At 43.5% G+C, this 18,776-nt stretch overlaps 1 long non-coding RNA gene across 1 annotated transcript; it reads left to right on the plus strand.

The window, feature by feature from the left end:
* The first annotated feature begins 14,870 nt into the window (after positions 1–14,870).
* On the plus strand, positions 14,871–17,656 carry LOC124851566. Its single transcript, XR_007032600.1, has 2 exons — positions 14,871–15,192; positions 17,352–17,656. It is a non-coding gene; the product is annotated as an uncharacterized LOC124851566 (long non-coding RNA).
* Positions 17,657–18,776: the final 1,120 nt, after the last annotated feature.

The raw sequence follows: 18,776 nt of genomic DNA on the forward strand, positions 1-18,776 counted from the left end.
GGATTGCATCTAGGCAGTGAAGAAATAGAGAGGCAGAACTGGGAGGGAGTGCTGGGGAAGGTGCAAGCAAAGTTGTCTAAATGGAAATGGTTGCTACCCCAGCTGTCCTACAGGGGAAGAACTCTGATAGTCAATAACCTGGTTGCAGCATCCCTGTGGCACAGACTCCAGGTGCTTACTCCTCCACCGGGACTCATGGAACAACTGCAGAGGCTGCTGGTGGACTTCTTTTGGTCAGATCATCACTGGGTGCGGGCGTCCGTTCTGTACCTCCCTGTGGCAGAGGGGGGCCATGGACTAACGGACATCAGCTCCAGGACGGCTGCTTTTAGACTGCAGGCAGCCCAGAGGCTGCTGTACGGCTCCCCACTGTGCTGGTCGGCTGTGGCACGCCTGCTGCTCTGGAGAGCCGGGGGCCTCGGGTATGATAAGCAGCTGTTCCTGATGAACTCTCCTCAGCACAAACTGACTGGACTGAGCTGTTATTATACCTCTGTGATAGATGCCTGGAGGACTCTCAGCTTCATTAGGCCTCCTGACCCCACGCCTGGGATGTGGCTCTTTGAGGAGCCACTGTTCGACAATGGGCTCCTGGCCGACTCGGTCCTAACGTCAACTACAGTTAAGAACAAGTTCAGGGAGGCAGGTATAGTGAAGCTGGGCCACCTGACACGGACGTCACTTGAGAGGCTGGCGGAGGTGACGGGGATAAGATCCACCAGAGTGCTGCGGAGCCTCGTGGACGAGGTGTGGCAGTCACTGCCCCAGCCTCTTCGGACCTTCGCCCAGAGCCAAAGTCAGGCTGACCAGTGGACAAAAGTAAAGGAGTACAGGTTTCCTATCCTGAATGTGAGTCCTGCTGTGGGGGAGTGGAGAGAAGAGAGCGGCCAACTGCTAACCCTCAGGACTCCAGCACTGGGCACTTTCAACACCTCTGGAGGGAAACAGCTGTACTGCAGCTGTGTGAAGGTCCTGAACCACCGCTCTCTTGCAGGAGTCAGGGAGTCGAGATGGACTGAGGTGTTTGACTCAGACTCTTCCCCTAGTGGCAGTTGGCGGGTCCTGTATAAACCTCCTGTGGAGAAACGGATGGCAGACATCCAGTGGAGGATTATACATGGAGCTCTAGCTACAAACAGATACAGAGCTCACCTGGACCCGAGCACTGAGGGGGGGTGTCCTTTCTGCTCACTGCCAGAGACCCTAGAACACTTAGTAGTGTCCTGTCCCCGATTAGCGGGCACTTTTGAACAGCTGCGGGAGTGGGTGGGGGGTTTGGGAGAGGTTTTCTCTGTGCCACTCTTTGTGTTTGGACCCGGGTACACATCAAGGAAAAAACACACAATGGTTTTAATGAATTTTCTCTTTGCGAATGCAAAAATAGCGATTTGGATAAGTCGCAAGAACAAAATGGCTGGGGGAGGCTGGACTGATCCACTGCGCTGTCTGAGGGGTTTGGTGGCAGCTCGGCTGAAGATCGAACATGGAGGGTTTCAGGGCTGTGTGGGGTGTTGGACAGGTCCTGTGCTCACTGGGGGACAGCCAGTCTCTGGTTTTAAATTTTTAGCAGGAAACATTTTAACTCTAGTGTTGGTGTATGATGTGTGTGTGTGTGCATGAAAGGAGTTATCCTTTTCTGTTCACATAGTTGGATAATTAGGTTTTATTTGACAAATGTGTCATAATTAAAGTTATTCAAAAGTCTTCCTCTGAATAAAACTCTCTCAGTCCATCTCTCTGTGTTTGTGTAACATCACTGAGAAAAGAAACAGCTGCAGCTTCCTCCTGCCTCTCTCTCTCTCTCTCTCTCTCTCTCTCTCTCTCTCTCTCTCTCTGTGTGTGTGTGTGTGTGTCTCTCTCTCTCTCTCTCTCTCTCTCTCTCTCTCCTTTAACACACTGCACGTGCTGATGGTTGTTTCTGTGAAGTGTTAGCTCCGCCCAGCGGTTGATTCAAATCTAATAATCTTTATTTAAAGCTGCTCACACACATACAGTAATAATAAGTTTCAAATGACCTCGAGCTTCTTCAGTTTATTGTATTCTATGTCTCAGCTGAGATTTAAATATTAAATTAAATCCCAGAGTGTCATCAACTCATCAGTTTTTAAATGACTCTCTTGTTTCTCTCAACCCACAGAACCGTTCACAAGCAGCTCAGAGTTTTTAGCTTCACTCAGCACAGCACAACATTCAAGTTTCCTCTCAACGAAAAGCAACTCAGCACGAATAAAGAAAGTCACGTTTATTATATGAAGCAATAGATAGATGATGTGTTTATTTACTCATTTATTTTGCCCAGATTTCATTTTCTGTTTTTATTTGAAGAGGAGAAACAGTAAAGTAACACAAATGAGGTGAAATGATGAAGAGCTGCTCGGTCTCATAAAAGAAGAAAACACTAAACAGCAGTTTTTATGTCTTTAATATTTTGAAGAAAGATCTAAACACACTTAACCATTAATCTCACATCTGTAAAATTAAGTTTTGTTCATTTTATTTATTTTTTATAAATCAAAATATTTTTGTGAACCATTTAAAAGAACAACTCTGGATTTGAAAAACTACAATAATTTACAACTGCCACTCATTTCACATTTACAGCATGTCTGTGAGGCCACTCACCCTAGTGGCCACACTTATAGTTTACATCTCAGTGTAGATCTTTCTTCACCTCTTTAATGATATCTTTAGCTGCCAGAACCAGCAGATCAGTCATTTATCTTTTGTTTAACAGTGTACAGTTAAGTTTATGAGGCTCATTTAAACATCATGAAAACTAACATTATGCAGCTCAGTCCCAGGAGCGCTCACAGTAAGGACTCAGTGTTAAAGTGAACATCTGGATTCAGGATCCCACACGCACGTCCATTTATTAACTTCAATACAGTCTAAGTTTTGTCGCCGACGTACTAACCATCACAATAAAGCATGAACTGTGGACAGTTCACATCTTCATGTCAACGAGCGGGATTGGGTGGTTTCATGTGTAGTTGGTTCAACAGGAGGAAGGAGCCTGAGAACAGGAAGTGTCAGACTCCATTTTCACCTGGATGAGCAGAAGGAAGAAATGTGAGCAGGTGAGTGTGAACACAACTTCCTGAAAGTTTTACTGTCACACTCTCACTGTCATTCCTGAGGTCACCTGTCAGGAAAGACAACGTAGAGAGAGAGAGAGAGAGAGAGAGAGAGAGAGAGAGAGAGAGAGAGAGAGAGAGAGAGAGAGACTATTGTCCTTCACCTGACGTTTTACTTTAATGTAACACTTCCTTCCCTGAGGTTTCTGATGTGATCACTGTATTTCCTTGAATATAAAAGTCCTGTGTACTCAAATAAATACCAGTACCCACAAACTGAAGCCCTGCATCTATTTCACAATAATTACATTTAAAAATTAATAGTTGAATCAGTCGACAGAAGCAGCTGGAGTGCTTTTATTTGGAAATGGGTAGGCTACAGGAAGTGTTGCAAATATTTGTGTTTGTGACATTTTCAACAGATAAACATTGAAACTGAGGTGAAAGGTCATTTTCACTGTGTTCTGCTGTAAGCTGAGCGCAAACGAGAAGAAATAGACCAGACCTTGAACATCTAGAGAGCAGCGTGGCCTGAACCACAGCTGAGCCGCGCGGCCCAGTGTAACATGGACGAGGACATTTCAGAGCAAGTTGGACCCTCACACACAAAAGTAAGAGATACCTGCTCCAAACATGTGAACCTCCAAACTGAATCCTCAGAAATGAACCAGTGAATGATGTGTTCTGAATAAAAACATGTTTGTGTTTGCAGAGTCAGGACCACAGACTGAGGCAGAGTCTCCAGGGTCAGCTGTGTGTGTGTCTCTGAAGAGTGACAAGTCCATGGATCCTCCTCTGTTCTTCAGTAATGAACCTGGACCCTCACACACAGAGTAGAGACTGTTTCTACTGTGACCTGCTCTGAAGAGGTTTAGTTTCCTCTAGTGTGGCCCCTGCATTAGGACACAGCTTCATTGAAGTTGGTGACTAATCTCAGAATCACTCAAAAGAGCTCAGACCTCCACCAGAACCAACACGCTCCTTATGAAACCACTTTGAGATTCACTAGAGACTCATTTTGATTTGGATCTGCAAATTCACACACTGGTAAACATCAGTCCTCTGAACATGTCTGAAAGAGGAACCCCCCCGATCTGGTTCACAGACCACAACCTTCCACCAAGTTTACTGGTAATCTCGTTTTAGAATCCCACTAACGAACCAACAACACACAAACATACTGGGTGAAAACAAAACCTCCTTGACAGAAGTAATGACAACCTGTGACTGTGACATGTGAGTTGTAGGAAATGTCTTCACAGAGAGAGAGGAAGGAGGCATGTTTCTGAGGAGGAGCAGTCGTCTGCTGTGCTTCGTGTCAGGGCGTCACAGAAGGAGATCCAGTCTCCACCAGCCATGGACACACAGTTTCTGCAGACAGTGCATCACCTCATGCTGGGACCAGTCTGGTTCTTCAGAACTCCTCCTGTCCCAGTGTGGACAAAGATCCAGAACAGGAGCTGGAGCTCAGACAGCAGATCAGAGCAGCACTGTACAGCATATACTTACAGTGTCTTCACTTCTGACAACTTAGCACATGTGGATTTTATTTTGTTCTTTTCATACAGCATCAACATTTAACATGGTATAAAAGCACAAAGTTAAAAAAGTTTTTATTTTCTGTAGTTTTCTATAACATCAGTGAAAACAATCAGCAGATTCTCAAGGTTATCTGTCTCTGACATTGTTTCTTGTCTTTCCAGGCAGATGCGTGGTCTGCAGGAGTTTTAGATGAACATAAGCTCAGTCTGAGGAGAGATGTGAACATGTGACTGAAGGAAGTGATGAAACAGGAAGTAGAACCCTCCTCAACAGGATCTACACTGAGCTCTACATCACAGAGGACAGAGTGAAGAGGTTAATACTCAGCATGGTGGGGCAGCTTGAGACGGCTTCCAAGAGGAAGAGCCTCCATGACACTCCCATCAAGTGCCACGACATCTTTAAAAAGCCTCAACCATTAACAGGCAGCATCAAGTCGTCTGACCAGCGTGCGCTGGCGTTGGAAAAACCCTTCTCGGTGGGGATTCCTCTGGACTGGGCCGAGGAGTTTAGAAAAACCAGATGTGGGGTCTGCTGACTGTGCTTTCGTTCAGGGGAGCTGAACCTGGTGAAGGACCAGCAGCACAGTCTTCTCAGCACTCCGTGTTTCCATCCAGCGTTACAGAAGCTCACGGCAGAGACGCTCGCTGTCTGTAAACCTTTGTTCATCTTTGGCGGCCTGGATGAAAGCAGACCTTCTCTGGACTTCAACCACAGGGAGCTTGTGTCTGATGTCACACAGAGGTCATCAGTCAACGTGCTGCCCCAGTCAAACCTCATCGGGAGATCTGCTTCCCTCGGCTCTCGTCCTGGATAACCTCCAGACCTGCAGCGGCCAATCAGATCCCTCCTACATGTGTTGACAGGGTCACAGAAATACGAGGCTTTACTGACGCCCAGAAGGAGGAGTACTTCAGGGAGATTCAGTGATGAAGAGCTGCGCAGCAGAATCATCTCACACATCAAAGGCGTCCAGGAGCCTCCACATCATGTGTCAAATCCCAGTCTTCTGCTGGATCAGTGCTACAGTTCTGGGCATATGTTGACCACAGACCAGAGAGGAGCTGCCCAAGACCCTGACTGACCTGTACTCACACTTCCTGCTGGTTCAGACAAGAGGAGAGAACAACAAGTACGGTGAGGACATGAGGCGAGCTCCACAGCAGCTGACGAGGCTGACAGGGGCGTTCTTCTGAAGCTGGGGAGGCTGGCGCTTAAACATCTGGAGGAAGGAAACATCACGTGTTCTACCAAGAAGACCTGGGCGGTGTGGTCTTAGTGTCACAGAGGCCTCGGTGTACTCTGGGTTGCCTGAGGATCTTCAGAAGAGAGTGTGATCTTCCAGAAATCTGATCTACTGCTTTGTTCATCTGAGCGTTCAGGAGTTTCACTGGCTGCAGTCTACATGTTCCACTGTTACACACACACAGAAGAACTCAACAACTTCCTGGGAACATATGGGGACACACACAGTACCTTCTCCTGGACTGACCTCCTGAAGAGAACCATGGAGAAATCCCTCACCAGTACCAATGGTCATCTGGACCTGTTTGTTCGCTTCCTTCACGGCCTCAGTCTGAGTCCAGCAGAGAGTCTTAGGAGGCCTGCTGGGTCGGACAAGGGAACAATCAAATATCATCCGAGTCATCAGCCTGGAAGGAGATGCAGGTGACATTTCTCTGACAGAAGCATCAACATCTTCCACTGTCTGACTGAGATGAGCGACCACACTCAGTTCATCAGCAGATGCAACAGTTCCTGACGTCAGAGAACAAATCAAAGGAGGAACTCTCTGAGATCCACTGCTCAGCTCTGGCCTACATGCTGCAGATGTCAGAGGAGGAGTTCTGGATAGAGTTGGACCTGAAGAGTTCAACACATCAGACCAGGAGTCGATGGAGACTGATCCCAGCTGTGAGGAACTGCAGGAAGGCTCGGTGAGTCCAGACATGATCAATAACATGTTCAATCAGTGGAGATGAGTCGTTCTTCAAATACACTCAGTGTTTCAGTTTTTCTCGATTGCTTAAGCACGATTTTCAAAACAGGGCCCGGTGTTTCAAAACACTACACACAATTAGTACAACCACACACCCAATTAGCAAAACACCTCAGATCCTTTGCAAAATGAAACACTCTTGTAAAAACTATACACTAATTTATCAAAACCATATTTTGTTACCATATGAAACACCCGTTTCATATGACTTAATTCTTTTTGAACCAGTTACACTGCTGTTGCTAACCTAAAACACTTAGCAATTCTACTTCTCAGTGATTAAAGTACTGTAAGTGAAGTACACAGAAAGTGCAAATATACAATAAATTCACCAAACACTACACAAGACCAATGCTGCAGACTGAGTAAATTATAATTTATTTCCTCATATTCCCAAATCAGTCAAAATGTCAACCTGGAGAATCACAACAAAACATGTCCCAGTTTTCATGCGCTACTACAGTCGTGTGCATAAAACTGTAAGCTCAGCAAATATCAGACCAACAGAAGATTCTGTTTCAGTTCCGGTAACAATGACAGATTTCACTGTCTCTGCTAGATTTGGCTGAACTCTTGAATCAGCCTCCCTCAGCGTCAGTCCGTGGTTCGACATGGTCAGCTAGTGTTGCGTGAATTTCCTTTGACCTAAATTTGGTCTTCTTCTTCTTTGAGCACGTTCTCCTCCTGCTTCAGGGTCTTCCTCTTCCTCTTCCTCTTCCTCTCCTCCCTCCTCGGCCTCTGTACGCCCTCTTCCTCTTCCTCCTTCTCCTCCTCCGTGGATTCCCCCTCTCACCCTCACTCTTCTTCTTCTTCTGACTCCTTCCCATTTTGGTTGAAGACAGGTGAACTCTACCTGCTGCATTTGTCATAGAGCTTAAGCAGTTGGTGTGTCTACAGTTTAGTGATCATGTGTTTTGCGCACACTGATGGCTGTGTTGAACCAATTGGCTCATAAGAGTCATTTACAGTCAGTGCTTTGGAATTGCAAGGAAGTGACATCTTGATATATACGTCTGTGTCTAATGTATACAACTGTGTTTAGTGTTTTGCAGATCACTGTGTGTATTGTTTTGCAAAAGGTGTGAGTCTGACATTGTGCTGATAGTGGTGCAGATCTGGGCCCATGTTTTGCTCCTTGAGTGTAAGGTTTTGATAATTGTGTAATACTTTTGATTTTAGTCTTTATGCAATCGAAAAAAACTGTAAATGATTCTCATTGTTTTGGGCAGCATGGTGTTGCAGTGGTCAACACTGTTAGTGCAGCCTTTCTGTGTGTGTGTGTGTGTGTGTGTAATAAAGTTATTATTATTATGTACATATACATTCTCATTGTTCTCATGTACATATGAGAACAACTAGATCAGATGTGGAGAGTGAAATCAATGTGATCACTGTGCTGGAGTTTGAGGGTTTCAGACATACGACCATGTGGGGTGCAAGGGGAGATTATTGTATACTGTATATATATATATATATATATATATATATATATATATATGAGCAAACAGCTAGCACAGTGTGAGCAGACGATCACTGAATCAGTCATTTGGATAGAATCACTGTGAGTTCCTTTAAACTGAAGAAGCAGGAAATATAGTTTATTCTTCTTTCTTGTCAAACTAGAATTCCCACCCCTGCGTTTGTATACCACCACCAACCAGTGCAGTGTCCGTCCCTCCAGGTTCTGACATGTGGACTTCACAATAATGTAAGTCACTGTAACCTTTGACCTTTGACCACTGAAATCTAATCAGTTTCTCTTTGAGTCAAAATGTGAAGAAATCCACTAAAGACAGACTTGAGACATCATGTGTATGAATGTTGTGTTTTCTGATTTAATTCTCACAGATTTGATATTTTCTTTAATTACAGACTCAGTGGTTGTCGACTCTCAGAGACTCACTATGAAGTCGTGGCCTCAGCTCTGAAGTCAGACCCCTCACATCTGAGAGAACTGGATCTGAGTGGGAGCGAGCTGCAGGACTCAGGAGTGAAACTGCTGTGTTCTGGACTGGAGAGTCAAACTGTCGACTGGAGACTCTGAGGTCCTTAAATCCTTGTTCACTTTTCAGACTTTCTTTCCCTGTAGGTCATTATTTATTTAAATTGTCTCAGTTCTGCTCTGCTCACTGTCCCTCAGTGATCATCTGTCCCTCACCCAGCCTGTCAGTCACGTCCACCTCCATCAACTCCATTCACCTGCACTCACCTGCTCCTGATCACTAGAAAGTGTCAGTAAATAACATGTGGACTGAGGCCGAGCGCACAAATCCTCCTCAGGTTTTCAAAATAAGGAATGCGTTCTTATTGAAACACGTTGGACAGTTGATAATTATAGAAACAAACAGGAAGTGACTGTCAGCAGCCATCCCGACTTTAGTGTTTAATTACACAAACCTGCTCAGTGACCAACACACAGAGAAGAAGCTGATGAATGAAACAATGGTCAACATATGCAGTCTGATATTTATCTTCAGGTCACAGACTGGACTGAGGTCAGCAGCATGTTGAGAGTCTGTGTTGACATGATGACGATCCACAACAACAAGGAGGACACATTCAAATATTCATATTTCTTTATCCAGGTTGATTCACTGCAGACTGTCAGAGATCAGCTGTTCTTCTCTGGCTTCAGCTCTGAGGTCAAACCCCTCTCATCTGAGAGAACTGGATCTGAGCTGGCAGCCTGCAGGACTCAGGAGTGAAGGAGCTGTGTAGTTTTCTACAAGTCCAACCTGTCGACTGGAGACTCTGAGGTCAGTTCACTGACTGACTTTTGTAGATCTCATATCTATAAAACAGCATTTATACACAATGTATCTCATTTAATTCTAATTTAACATAATTTCTCTTCATATATAACATGAATCCATTCATTCATTAATTTGTGACATTTTAAATATTCAGCTACTTGTTAAAACACTGAGTTTAGTTCTGGATTTCCTAAACTGATCTGCAGGACAGAGACCGGGTCCAAATAATCTATTTGTACTGAATCAGGACTCGTTTTTAGTCCAACATGTCTGATTTCATATTTATCTTCCATGTTATGAGTCTGTGTGACATGAATATGTGTCTGTTATTTTCTGCATGAACTCAGTTTAATTTACAGTTCAGTTTTATTCTTTATCCAGGTTGAGGGGCTGCAGACTGTCAGAATCAGCTGTTCTTCTCTGGCTTCCAGCTCTGGTCAAACCCCTCTCATCTGAGAGAACTGGATCTGAGAAGAAACAACCTGCAGGACTCAGGAGTGAAGGAGCTGCTTGATCTAAAGCAGAGTTCAGGCTGTCGACTGGAGACTGTGAGGTCAGTAGATGGTTGGAGTCAGATGTAAGAGGTTTCACCACAGTGTGTGTCCTCAGAGACAGTGTGTGTCCTCAGAGACAGTGAGACAGTGTGTGTCCTGAGAGACAGTGAGACAGTGTGTGTCCTCAGAGACAGTGAGTCAGTGTGTGTCCTCGGAGACAGTGAGACAGTGTGTGTCCTCAGAGACAGTGTGTGTCCTCAGAGTCAGTGAGACAGTGTGTGTCCTCAGAGTCAGTGAGACAGTGTGTCCTCAGAGACAGTGTGTGTCCTCAGAGTCAGTGAGTCAGTGTGTCCTCAGATTCAGTTAGACAGTGTGTGTCCTCAGAGTCAGTGAGGCGGTGTGTCCTCAGAGACAGTGTGTCCTCAAGTCAGTGAGGCAGTGTGTGTTCTCAGAGACAGTGAGACAGTGTGTGTCCTCAGAGTCAGTGAGCGGTGTGTGTCCTCAGAGACAGTGTATTGTCCTCGAGACAGTGAGACAGTGTGTCCTCCCAAGTCAGTGAGGGCAGTGTGTCCTCACCATGACGCCAGGAGCTCTTTGCTTCAGAGGCAGAACCTCTGCTGGGGGTCCATCTGTCTCATCTGGTCCCAAGTTTGTCAGAAGCAGATGTTCATCAACACCACGGTGAAACATGCAGCTCTTCACCTGTAACAGCAGAGTAAATCCCTCTCAGGTGTCCACTCTGCACTTTGACATGCAGAGAAGCACACGTAGCTCTTAGCGTGTTCAGAACCAACACGTAGACATGACAGAGAGGAAGCTGCTCACCTCTGAACAGGATCCCTGCTGCTCTTTCTACTGGATGCTGCATCACTGACTCTGGCCCCCCAGTGAGTGAGTCTCTGTAAACACTGATGTCTTCTTCTCTCAACAGATGGTGATCTTTGTGAGGTAGGTGTGAAGAGGACAGTGTGTGTGGACGGAGGCTGAGCTGTGTCCTGAGGATCAAGGCTGAAGCAGCGCAGCTTGTGTATAGTCTCCAATCCTACACAGCCCCTAATCTGCATGTGTTTGTGAGATGAAGCCAGACACCTGGAGAAAACACAGGGAGAACATGCAGACTCCACACAGGAAGACCCCATCACAGGGCAGTTCAAATAAGCAACCTTCTTGCCCCGATTGTGTTTATTCACGCAGAAGAATGTGTTTATTGAAATGACACAAGCAGAATATATAAACCCTCTGTAAGGAGTCACATACAGTGTATTTAGTTTGTCTTTATTATTGTCCCCCTTTATTCCCTCAGTAATAATACTCCAGCATGGCCTTGAACACATTCTGTATATGTTTGTTTATGATCTTAAAGGTTCTGGATTCACGTCACCAAATTGATTTAACTACACAAAGTTAAACACATTGAAATCACTGAGTTTAAAATCAAAGTTTTGTCTTTCAGCACAAAAGATCAAAACTCTGGACTTAAAAATAGGACGTTTTCATTTCTCTGCATCACCTGCAGAGCGGTGGTTTCCTTTTCTACTTTTGACCCCACAGGTGGCGCTGTAGTATAACAGCAGCATCCCAGTCAAAGCCTTTTATATTCAGTCTATGAGTCAAACACATGGATCATTTCTCTGTGACAAACCAGATGTAACGAGAAGAAAAACATCTCAGAGAAAAGTCTGCTACTTATCTCTGCTTTATTACTCCAATAAACATCCTTCCACCGACTTCACTGGAATCATGACTCTGGTTTTCTTTCCTCTTGCAAGCAAACAGGTGGAAAACATCTCGTCCTTGGTGCAGGTAGAACAAAATCACAGTTTTGACATCATGAAACAACCAGAAGAAAAGTGAATGTCATTTTACAGTGAAGAAGAGTGGGTGAAGCACAGCATCTTTAAATCTCAGAGGGAAACTGTTTACGATATTTCATAGAAAACAAGGATTTTATACAAACGTCCTTGTGCTCCGCACTGCAATGCATTGCCTTGTGGTGTGTGCACCATAATAACTAATTAAGTTTAAACCAATTGTAAACCAGGTTGTAATTTAAGAAATGAAATGCCAGTGTATTCAGATGCATGTATTCCTGTGTGTGTGGAAATCTGGTGATACTCTGAGTTCCGTAGCAGGAGGGAAGGTTAAGGACTACACATAATACTCTGTTCCCAATATGAGATGGATCAAGGCCAAAATGGAAAATTGGGTTTGTTGTCCCAGAATTAAATCTAAATATAAAGGAAAGAACAGCAGATCACAGTATATCCAGTTGAGATGTTGGCAATAATAGCATCACAGTGGACAGAAACCAAAACCAGATGAATCAGCATTGGTATCAGTACAGTCATCCCACAGCAGAGCAGATACACTGTATGAAACACACCAGACACTATTCAGACGACATCACACACAAACAGAAGTCCGGTTCGTGTGGATCCCAGCTCACTGAGCATCGAGGGGCAATGAAATGGACAAAACAATCTTTCAAACAGGAGAGAGTCATAGAAGCTTTCAGTGAGGCCCAAGCTAAAGCAGAATTAGAAGCAACATCATGGCTGACTGGAAAAACCATGAGGAGGAAAAGGATCATCGATATGAAACAAAACAAAAAGTGGAATGAATGAAAACAATGATTAAAACAGCAGAGCAAACAGTCATATCAAGGTGAAGATGAGGACTCACGATTAAGCACAACAATCATTTAATATAATATCCAATTGTGAATGTGGCTCAGGGAAGAAAGTGTGGAGCATCAGGAATATAAAGAAAGAGAAAAGCTACAGAAGCAGCTGAGGAAATGTTAAACCTAAAGAATCTGTTCAGTATTGAGGAAGCGAAATATAAAGTTTGAGTTTTTAAAAGAAACTGGATCAATGAGGAGGATTTAAGTTGAAGGGTTTTTTATTTGTCTTCATGTATTTCCGCAGACCAAACACTCCAGCACAGTAGGGGGCGCTAATGCACCTTGAACCTCAGGTGCCACCCTCCATGACAGCAGAAGAAGATCCCGGAGCAGTGGTCCCACACACCTGCAGCACGTGAAGCTCATCACTCAGCTGATTGGAGGAACTCAGGGGGAGGAGCTGCTACACGTCACTACAGCAAACAGCGTTTTAACAGAGACTTTCATTTGAACCAGTTTCACACATGAAGCGAACTGAACGTGTTTCACACTGACTCACAGATTCCTTCCTGTTCAGAGTCATTTCCTCTGAGTCGGTCACTTAGCTCTTCCTGTTAGCGTTAGCATCGATGTGTTGACTCCATTGGTCCAGAGTGTTGTTGCTTTGTCAGCTCATTAACGCAGCTGCTCTAATTCTTCATATCATTATTAATAACCACACTAACGGCTTCATTGTGTTTGTGTTCAGCAGCGAGCTGCTAAATACACAGTGTGGGGCTGAACCAGTGGTGTATAAAGTACTTGAAAGACGTACTTGAGTAAAAGTACAGATATCTTACCTGAAAGTGACTCCGGTAAAAGTTAAAGTCACCTGTAAGAAAATGACTTGAGTCAAAGTCTTAAAGTCGCTCATATTAAATGTACTTAAGTATCAAAAGTATCTGGTTTTGAAATGTACTTAAGTATCAAAAGTACAAGTACAAGTACCAAAATAAAAAATGCAAAGTGCTTTTTATAGTCTGTACAGACACAAACCAACCCAAAATGTTCTCTTCAGGCTTTACGTCAACTGACTGAAAAATTATAACAAAAATATACATATACTGTATAATTTTACACATTTTTTACCCCAGATGCTGAGTCTCAAATAGTATTGGACGAGTGCATCTGAACTTCAGGGACAACAAGCAGGAGAAAGAGAAGTTAAACATTTATACCTATATTTAGTTTTTTAACCACGTCTTCTTCTATCTCAGCCTCATCAAGTTTGACTTTCATGAGCCACAATGTGAGGAATTCATCTGGCGGGATTTTACACAATATTTTGAAAGGGGCAATATGTGAGAATGCAAATGTACGAATGTCTGTTGCTGCATTTTCTGACATTTTTCCTGCAGCCTCCTGGTAAAATGTCAGCGTGAGAATTCAGCGGGAAAATGTCATACTAATATTAAGTTAATAATAATAACAATTAAAAATAATAATATAAAATCCTGATGATACATTATAGCAACTTATTTTGAAGAGGACAGTAAAATGCTTCTTCATCAATTTGTTATTTGACACTTTTTTACGCTTTATACGTTTTTTTTGTGATTTTCGTAAAGGTTCAGTGTGTAGCTGAACACCCCCCTTCCCTCCAAACATGAGAGAGAACCTGTGGTACCTTCAGTTTTCCTTGAATCTCAAAAGCTTTAGTTTGTCCAGTCTGGGCTACTGTAAAAAACATGGCTGCCTCCGTAGAGAGGACCTGCTCCTGATGTAAATATAAAGTATTTAAATATAAAGGCCCATTCTAGGGTCAAGAAAACAATAATTTGTACAGTTTAGATGAAACTTGTGAAAACATCATTAGGATTATGTTATATTCAGTCTCTTTCTGTCAATAGATCCTTTCACCTAAATCTTACACACTGGACCTTTAAATATTCAGTTGAAGATGTTTTCAGAGTTCCGAACAATCTGCTCTGCTTCTTCACACGAGAAACACAGAGTCTCTGGTGAAGTAAAGAAGAATAGTGAACATTGAGAAGTTCATGACAACAAATGTTCAGAGTCAGTTTCTCCAGATAAATATGTCAGAAAATGTGAGAGTGAGTCGATGTTAGAAAACAGCTGGAAAAGGTCTGGAACATTCTAACATGTGACGGACGTGAAACTGGAAGAACAAACATCTCAGGATGAAGAAGAGGAGCCGTACACGTAGAAGACGAAGACGTCAACTTGGAAACACGAGGAGGTTCCAGATCTTTTGGTGATGAGGGCCGACGCCGGTGTGGATGAGCTGTAAACAACAACACTGATCTTTCCACAGCAGAGTTTATACGTCATGTCCGGCCTCCTGCTGCTCTACAGGCTCCGCCCCTCGCCTGGATGTTCCCCACATGTTCCTGTTTGAACGAGTCGGACCCGACAACCTGCTGCTGCTGCTTCACAAACACTAACTACACAACATGTCAGGACGATATTATCCCGACATTTGTGTGAAAACCTGACCCACCTGCAGAATGTCCTCCTCCGAGTCACATGACAGCAGTTTTCCCAGTCTGGTGTCTGGGAACTTCTTCAGCGCGGTGGAGCACAGGCTCCTCTTCAGGCCTCCGACATTCACATGGATCAGACCCTCGTCAGAGTCCCGGTGGACCCAGCGGGGCACGCTCTCCTTCACCATGGTTACCGACTGTGGAGGGGAAAAGACGCAACTCAGGTGAGTCTGAGAATAAAGGTGACAAGGAGAAAACGAGACCACACACCTGAAACCACATTCAAATTTACTAGATCCTGATTTTTATTTGGATCTGCACCAAATTGCACTCATAAATATCAGTCCTCAGTGGTTGTGTGTCTTTCCTTGTTCTTTAGCTGCAGGTATTTGATTTGTTTTTAGTATTGTGATCATTTTGACTAATCGCAGCTTTAAATACTTTTTAAATCGAGGCCTGGACGTGACTCTGATCTTTTCTTTTAGTCACATGTGCTTCTTAACTTCATCTGAATGCAGCAGACAGTCACACACTGATTGGATGGACCACACAGTGTAAATAAAAGCTCAATGTTCACTGGACCTGAGCCCAAAAGACTTTGACTTGAAATTAGATCCTGAGACTGAATGTGAGTGAGTCCACGTCTGAGCTGAGTAAACGGAACGAGCCAAACCAGAGAGTTCTGCTCAGAGATGCTTCAATTAAGATTTAGTCTCGTTTAACATAAGCCAATGTTTGTAAGTACACACACACACACACACACACACACACACACACACACACACACACACACACACACACACACACATTTCACAATGTAAACAACACGAAGACAATTTTACATAAAACTGTGGGATCATTTTTATCAGTGACTAAATAAAGATGGACAATGTGACTGCTCCCAAAAGTGAAGCCAAAGTGTCTCGACCGCCCCCTGGTGGCTGGTTACAGTTTAGGTCATGGACCCTTAATTACTCCGAGTTAGCAGCTGGTATTTTGGCTTCATTCCTGGATTGTGCGAGGAAGTGGAGATGTGTCATCCATCTTTATTGATTTCAGTTCATGGACGACGCATCAACACATCAATACTTTGTTTTTTTCTCTACATAAAAACTGCTTCGTCGCTCGGACACGTAGCTCAACAGATTGAATCCCACGTGTGCCTGAAGAGGGCGCCGTTGCTCAGTGAACGTTACGTAAGCTGTGTTCAAATTCAGGGGTCACATCCTTCGTCGGCCACGTCGATCGCAAAGGCCGAACGGAAATGAGCCAGTCTGGTATACGGAGGATTTCCTCTTTCGTCGCCAGCTTGTCCGGCCCTTACTTCTGTTACCTAGCAACAGAACTGCAGTTTGAATGCCCCTTGTTTTGGGTTTTATCACGTACACCGTCAGCTGCTCAGTTGAGTTGAAGCCGGAGACTTAAGTTTAAAAGTATAAACATCAGAGGTTCTGGTCTCATTGATCGCCGTCGCCTTTGTTGCTTTGAAAAACAGTTCAGTCACCGAAGTGCAAAGGATTGTGGGATAGGTGTCTGCTGCATTTGAAGGAGCCTTGTGTCGCTGTGAAGGAACCGACCTTCAGTCACAGCCTCTGGTGCAGCTTCAACTGTTCTTACTGATCAAGTTCCAGGGAAAACAGAAATGATCTGGCTCCGTCTTTTCTCCTTCATGTTCTTCTCTCCGTCTCCTGGTGTAAACATCAGATCTGTGCAGTGCTGCTCCGACAGGACGGAGGAGCTCCACCCTGAGAGTGAGATGTAATGATGTTATAGTCTGTGAGTGTGCGCTGCAGGAAAGGGCCTCGTCTCAGACAGGTGTTGAACCTAACGTGGACTTGATGGTGTTTTTAACAGAGCAGCCGGACTTCACCTCTTCTCTTCTTCCTGCTGCTGTTTAATCCAGTTTCTCCTTCTCTCTCATCCGTTAGAGGACGGAGGCCGATGTAGTGAGGAGTCATCGCTCCTCGAGGATGTTGGAGCGAAGCTTTGAGGAACTTGTACATGTTAGTTAAGTGAAAAAGATAAAGCTCCTGAAGCTCCTGAAACACCTCAGTGATCCACACCTTACCCCCACCCCACCCCCACTTTGATAATGCTGACACTTACACATAATGAATGTTACTTATTATTTCTTACTGATGCATATTTTTGACTCTTGCTGCTGTAATATTGCAAATTTCCACATTGTGGGACAAATAAAGGATTATCTTATCTTATCTTATCTTATCTTATCTTGTCTACCGTATCTTATCTTATCTCATCTCATCTCATCTCATCTCATCTCATCAAATTTTTCAACATTTTCACAGATTTTCTAATTCATGCATGAGTGACCTTCTGGTTTCCTCTTTTTTCCCATCATGCACTGCCCCCAAACAAACAGTGAGACCATGTGGCCCCTCCCCCTGGTCGATGAAGGAGCCATGCTGAGGCCTCAGGGAGCCGCCTGCTGCTCACACAGAAATAAAGTTGATCTATAATTCAGCACGAGGAAGCTCAGCGGCTTGAAATCTCAGCGGTGGAGAGAAGAAGAAAAACACACCTTCGATAACAAACTCCCTTCGACACCCGAACATGACGCAACTTCACTTCACTCCAGACAAAAGAAATCTGTTCTCGCTCGGGTCCAGTTTGAGATTTTGGCTTCATGTTTTCTTTCAGACGAGAGGAAATAAAATATTCAAAGTGCACATTTAGATTTGTATTTGATTAACGTTTGTGTTTGTAGATTAAAATCACAGTATAAATATTTAAAGGCTTAAAAATAAATTTTTTCTTCATATTCTGAATCTTTAGTAGTTTTATTGCAGTTTTATTCCTGTTTTTATTCTGAAGGTCTTTTTCCTTAAGGGTTTGTTAATATAATTCATATAATGTTATTTGTTCATATAATTTACAGCCTGATTTATAGAACATTTTATTCATAAAAACTGTATATTCAGATTTATAATTACTTCAAAGTGATGAAAAAGAGATACTAGTTTTATTTTGTATTTAGTTTTATTTCATGTAGATTAGGTTTGATAGAAGTCAGTTTTTTGTTTTGCTGATTGTTGTGTTTGCATGTTGTTGTCCTGTTGACTTATGAAAACCAACAAATATAATGAAAAAAAGAGAAAACTATTTGCTTTCTCTGTGAGTTAAAGATCCAGAGCATCGTTAAAAGCTCTGGATAAATAAAACACCACTGTTATTATTATTATAATAATAATAATAATAATAACACATCCAAAATCGTCTCTAAAAACCTTTGACTCTGATATATCGTCAAAATCATAAAGGAATTGGCAAAAAACAATGTTTAAATTGAAATTACTTCTATTTTATTGCCTATTCTTTTTTAATTCTTTTATAATCAATATAATTCTATTTTACACTCTTACATGTTCTCTAATCTCGTCACCTCTTTTATTCTGTTCTTCTTTTCTGGACTCCGTGCAGCAGGATGGTGTTGCGGGCCTTTCTGGCCGAGGCCCGGTAAGATCCGGAAACCGTCCGGGCGGCGCGGAGGACTTTGAGGTAGGTGATGATCAACGTCAGGAAGACGAAGGAAAACATAAGAACCTGACGGAGAGAAAATCACTTTAATCTGTAATGTGTGAATTCATTTCTCTGTTGTGACCTTGTGTGTGATGGAGTTTGTAAAATGTTGTGCAGGAGATTTCCACAATAAAGTTGAACTCAAGTATCAACCCAACGAGACGTCACAGGTTGGTTGGTGAGCTGCTGCTCTGAAGCCTCACTTTGACTTTTTTTGTGGAATCATCTCCCACTTTCAGTTCGGGAGGCAGACACCATCTGTACGTTT

The sequence above is a fragment of the Hippoglossus stenolepis genome, chromosome 3 (assembly GCF_022539355.2).
Source record: "Hippoglossus stenolepis isolate QCI-W04-F060 chromosome 3, HSTE1.2, whole genome shotgun sequence".
In the NCBI taxonomy this organism is placed as follows: Eukaryota; Metazoa; Chordata; class Actinopteri; order Pleuronectiformes; family Pleuronectidae; genus Hippoglossus; species Hippoglossus stenolepis.